Here is a 6000-nt window from a genome sequence, read left to right as displayed (position 1 = left end):
CTACAAGAAGGACCCCTATGGGAACCCAGACTGCTATTCTTTGATCGCTTTGCTCGACACTGATGCAAAAATATTCACAGATTGCCCTGTTAGCAGTACTGAAAGACATGGCAGACAAACTGAATCTAATTCCTCTGAACCCAACAGGCTTTCATCCTTCATCGAGTACCTCTGACAACCTGCTAGCACTAGCAATGTTGGTGGAAAAATATCCCAAAAAGAAAATGGCCTTGAACACCTGCTTTGTGGATCTATCTAAAGCTTTCAGTTCTGTTGAACCGCATAGACTGTGGAAGAAGTTAGTAGCTCTCAATATTCTACCATACCTGCTAAGAGAAATTCAGCTTTTATATTCTGACAACTGGGCTAGGGTAAAAGTGGCAGCAATGGAAGAGTGTCTAATAAAATTCCAATAAAAAGAGGCATGAAGCAAGGCTGCGTACTAGCCCCGATGTTGTTCAATTTATATGTGGCAGATCTGTGCGCACATTTGAACTCTTCCAGTTCCCATCCCCCCAAATAGGGCCACCAATTCCTAACGGCACTACTATACACAGGCAACATCATCCTTCTGAATCTTTCAGGCTTGGGGGTCCAACTATTTCTACATACCCTAAATCAGTACCGCACGTCCAACATGATGCTGTTAAACCTGGAGAAAACCGAGGTAGTCATCTTCAGCTAGCGTGTAATTAAGAAAAAGCAGTGGGTGGAAGTAGTAGCTACAAATATCTGGGAGTCTGGTTGCAGGAGAGCTGGTCTCACTGTTTGCATCTAAACACCTTGAAAGGCAGAGTGGCATCGCAACTTGCAGCTTTTCAAAATCTATCTATGAAACTGCAAAGTCCAACCTGGAGCCCGGTCCTCAATGTGATCAAGGCAACGTTCCTGCCCTCTCTTGTATATGGTCTAGAAATTTACCCTGGCAAGTTTAATGATTTCTTGACTATTGCCCAGAGTAACGTTTTTTTCCGCTTTCTTTTCCACCTGCCACAGAGTTATTCACCAGCATGAGTCAGATTGGAAATCGGGCTACAAGATCAAGCCTTGGTACAGTATGGACCTATCCTCAAATATGCCTCTCTACTTAAGCAGGCTACTAAGACAGGCACTCCCAAACACACTAAAAGCACTTACCTGGAGGAAGCAGGCCTGAACACGCCAGATGACTAAAATTCATGGTCTGACAAAATCGTCTTGGCAATTAAACAATTGCAGGCAGAAGAGCTGTGGCAAAAGTCCTTACTGCATAAATCATTCAAGCAACTAATAAACAAGCAAATCAAGCAGCTATTGTAGAGTAAGGACAAACACAAGTTCAGGTTACATTCCCAGCAATAGTGACGATCAACACATACAAGGGGCCAACAGCACAGTCATACCTGGGAGGGATACTGAATAAATCTCCAAAAACAAAGGTGATGCATGCCAGGTTTGGTCTACTCCTGTCACTGGACGCAGTTCCAAAATGGCTCAAACCCTCACATGATGGGAAATGCAGGCTATGTGCATAGCATCAGTAAGACTTCTTACACCTCCCTGCACTGGTACCCTGGGAGAAACTGTACCTCAAAGACATGTTGATCAAAAATGGCAGTAGATCATGCCGACAAGCTATTCTATTTTGCCTCAAAGGGCTGACACCACAGAACATAGCATGCATAGCAAAATTCATATTAAATGTTGAACATCTTTTAAAGCATGCACAAATTATTGTGGAAGCTGATGGAGCTCATCAACCTATGACTAAGAAATTTTGTTAAGGCTATTTTCACGCTCAGCCTAGACATAGAAACATAAGGAACCCATAGAGGTGAAGGGGACAGTTCATGTTTTTACCCCAGTCATAAACTACACAATGTTATTTATGCAGGTTTCCAATAACTTATCTTGGTTTCAGTGTTTTAACTCTATGTGAATAAGTAACCCAGAAGGTAATTTCTGGCGTCCTATTTTAACTTGACAACGCTTTTATGTACACTGCTGACTGCAATGATTTTTATTGATTATGCAATAGAGGTATATTTGATATTTCAAATTGGTAAAGGTGAAGACATACTTGGTGCAGAAGCAAACATGAAAAAATGTGAAAATCATCTGAAATCCAAAGTCACATTACTCCACCAATCAGAAATGGAATAGTGTTCAAAATTAGTCCATAGAGCGAATGTGTGATACACAAAGGAGGACATTAAGGTTGAGGTTTCTTGCTGACAATGTTGGGTGTCTTGCCATCCACACCTTCTGGATATTTTCATGGACATCCCCACTTGCGAGGGCAGAGGGGTTCAGCTGCTGCAGAGGCAGGGGTGTCTGATGATGATTTTTCCTCTGTCAGGCCCTCTCTTCCTGTGACTGCCACAGATGTGGATGGGCTTGATATGGTTGCATTACAGGGGAGGTTAGAGGGTGGTGAAAAAGCCTGCTCATGGTTGTATGGATGTCCATTAGCACCCCTGTTATTGTGCCCATGTTGGATCTTCTGGGCCTCCATCAGTTGTTACATGTCCTCTGCAGCTGCTTAATTTCCCGGACTTTGGTAGCTACCTGGCCCATCACACCTTGGGGTTCCTGATAGACCGCCAAGACTAGCCTGATGGTGTCCTGGTCGTGAGCATACAAGTCGCCTCACTCTGCTGGCCCAAAGCATGCCTCCCACGGACACTACCCTCACAAGCCTGTGCCCTTGGCCCAGGATGGCCTCTCAAACTGGGTCCTGGTCCCTCTGTGTCAGGGCTGGTGATCTGCACTTCAGGAACCAGGACTGCGGAGCACAAGACTGTACTAACTGTGCTAGCTACACATGATGGGGGGAATGTTGTTGGCTGAGTTGTTTTTTCAGCTGGGGTGAGAGGTGTTGGTATGGGTACGGTGAGCCTCGCTGTTGCCGTCTAACTGCACTGAGCAGATGTGCCATGTCTGTCATTCACAGGTGCAGGAGTGTTGTCACCCCTGAGGACTTCATCCGGGGGTGGGTTGGAAGTCTGTTCAATGGACAGTCTCTGCCCAGATGCTGTGCCAGATCAACCTGTTGCGAAATAGAGAACATTGTTATTGGTGTAAGTGTGGAATCTACATCCAAATGTTTTGTGTCAGAGCAAGTACAGACCTAGGAAAATCTTAACCGTAGAGTTTCCGATTGTGATATATTTTCATAGTATTGAAATTGTTGACATGACATTTGTAGTGGTTGCAAAGACTGTGTTAGAATTGAGCAGCTCATTAGATGTGCTGATAAGTTACATTTTAGATGAAGGAATGAACATGACATATAACAAACAGTTAATCCAACACAGTGGAGAAGTAACATGTGTATTTGACTATTCCAAGCCCTAGAAGTATACAATACAGTTGAACACACAACTTGGTGATAAATTCAGCAGTAGACATTATGCGAGCAGTGCAGGGTCACTGGGTTACCTGCAACTTCCAATCGACTGAAACGGCTTAATAACTTACAAATAATTGATGGACACACTTGGTAAGGTGTCATTTATGCCATCCATAGTTTCATTTGTAGATTCCAGACCAACATCAAGTTAGGTAGGCAAACATGTCTCTGAGTTAAGCATGATAATTACATTTCTCAGTCCATCATGAGTGAACATTAGTTCTGACATGGCAAACACATGAATATGGGCAAGAGCACAATGGTCTTTTGTTTTGATTTACAGAAACAGGGCCTCATGGTAGTTGTAATCATGTCACTCTCTCTACTTCCCAACACACTGGTCATGTGCAATGGGGTGTTGGTCACAGGGTTTGACCTGCTGCTAGGCCCTGTGGCCAAACCCACAGCCAGCTGCCAACCCCACACCGTGCACAGCCTTTGGCAGACAAAGCATAGGGTTACCTTCAGGCTCTATGTACCCATACCCTGGGGCCAAAATATATATATATATATATATATATATATATATATATATATATATATATATATATATATATATATATGAGAAAACAAACTGGTCCTGCTTCTGGCGCGCTCTTTCATGTTGGTGGAGGTGTGAGGAATGGACCATTTCCTCTCATGAAACCAAAAACAAACAGTTGCAAGCAACTTCACCACCACACTCCAGGAGGAAATTATTTATTTTTATTGCAGTCAGGATTAAATCACCATCCTTCACTACTGACGCGTTTCGACCTACTGGTCTTGATCACAGTAACTTAGTCCTATCTCCATGTCCCCTATTTATAGAGTCTCTCCTATGACCCCTATTAGTGCATTGTGGGACATGTAGTCTATTAAAAATAAATTAAATGTTGTGATTAAAAACCAAGCTCCCCACCACCACAGAACGTGCCCACCGCTACACAAATTGTCTAAATTAATATGTGCAAAGAATAACACTATTCACAACAATCATTATGTCCATTTCTATTCTGTTGGTACTATTAACCTTGCTTAATGCAATTACCTCTGTGATTGCTATATATACCTGATAATAGATTGGTGCACTTATCTATTATTTTTTTCATACTTTCTCATATACATCCTAAATGTACCTCATTTTCTCCTTGATATTTATCTATAAATGTCCTCTATCCACACATCCACAGGTAATCTTATCTAATAACTGTTAGCAAAAGTGTTATATATCCTCAACCTACAGATGATAATGCAATTCTTCATCCCCATTCAGACCCCTCGGGCTTTTGGTCTTGAGCTGTACTATGAACCGTGACTCCAAACGTCTCAGTTGTAACTCTCTATGTCCTCCCCTTTCATTGCTCTCTACACTCGCAATACCAAAAAATCTCATATCTGTCCATTTAGCTCCATCATGAGTCATAAGGTGTTTTGCAATAGCATAGGTTGTATCCTTATTTTGTACTGCTCCAATGTGTTCCAAAATGCGTTTTTTTAAAGGACAAATTGTACTGCCCACATAATGCAGACCACATGTGCATTGAATCACATATATCACATAATTGGAATTAGATGTGATCTTTTTGTTGATAGTCATCTTGTTACCACCAGAGTCCTCAAATTCCTTCACGGTCATCCCAGTGCAGCATGCTTTGCACTTCTTACAGCAAACAAAACCATTTGTTTGGCTCGAGAGCCAGTTTGACTGTTCTTTGATCTGAAAGTGACTATTAACCAAAAGGTTCTGTAAAGATGGTACTTTTTTATAGGTAACCATAGGTTTTTCCCCAAACAACTTTCCCACCTCTGGGTCCTTCCTTATAATGTACCAATATTTCCTCAGAATTTTCGAGATTAAATGGCTCTCCTTGGTGTATGTCATTACAAATCTGATAGTTGTGTCTTCCTGAGGTTTTTTCATCATTGTTTTGTTCACTATATTATCTCTGGTTCGGGCTCTAGCTTTTAGTTCCCCAGCTCTAATATCTTTGTATTTGTATTTTCTTTGAAGAAATCTCTGTCTCGTTTCAGTGAATTTTTGTTCCATTTCACTTTCCGTGGAACAGTTACGTTTTATTCTGACAAATTCTCCATAAGGTATACTCTTTTTCAATGACATTGGATGGAAGCTCTCTCCATGCAAGATGCTGTTAGCTGACGTTTACTTCCGAAATAGTGTTGTCTGAATCCGATTGTTCTCTACATACACCATCACATCCAAAAACTGGACCCGTTCTTTACTTATATTAAATGTGAATTGGAGGCCCGTATCATTTTGATTTAGTTTTACAAAGTATTGCAGGAATTCATTTTCTGTCCCATTCCAAATGATGAAAAGATCATCTATAAATCTTAACCAGATCACAGCTTTCTCCGCTAGTTTCTCATTCTCACCTCCCCAGGCTATCTGTTTCTCCCACCAGCCCATGGTCAAGATGGCATAACTCGGTGAGAAGGAAACGCCCATTGCTGTCCCGTGGATTTGGGCAAAGATTTGATGATTGAATAGGAATATATTATTGTTCAGACACAATTCTATCATCTTCAACAGCATTTGAGAGTGTTTTAACAGACTGATGTCACGTTGTTGTAAAAAATATTGCACTGCAAATCCAATCTCGTGGTCA

At 41.6% G+C, this 6000-nt stretch overlaps 1 long non-coding RNA gene across 1 annotated transcript in view; it reads right to left on the bottom strand.

The window, feature by feature from the left end:
- Positions 1–2029: 2029 nt before the first annotated feature.
- Positions 2030–6000, bottom strand: part of LOC138249184 (uncharacterized) — a 229788-nt gene continuing 225817 nt past the window's right edge. The window contains exon 3 of the long non-coding RNA XR_011194765.1: positions 2030–3028. This is a non-coding gene — a long non-coding RNA (uncharacterized lncRNA). The remainder of the gene's footprint in view (positions 3029–6000) is intronic.

Source organism: Pleurodeles waltl, chromosome 8 (genome assembly GCF_031143425.1).
Source record: "Pleurodeles waltl isolate 20211129_DDA chromosome 8, aPleWal1.hap1.20221129, whole genome shotgun sequence".
Taxonomy (NCBI): Eukaryota; Metazoa; Chordata; class Amphibia; order Caudata; family Salamandridae; genus Pleurodeles; species Pleurodeles waltl.
Note: the sequence above shows the minus strand (reverse complement) of the source record. Positions and strands in the feature narration are given on the sequence as shown.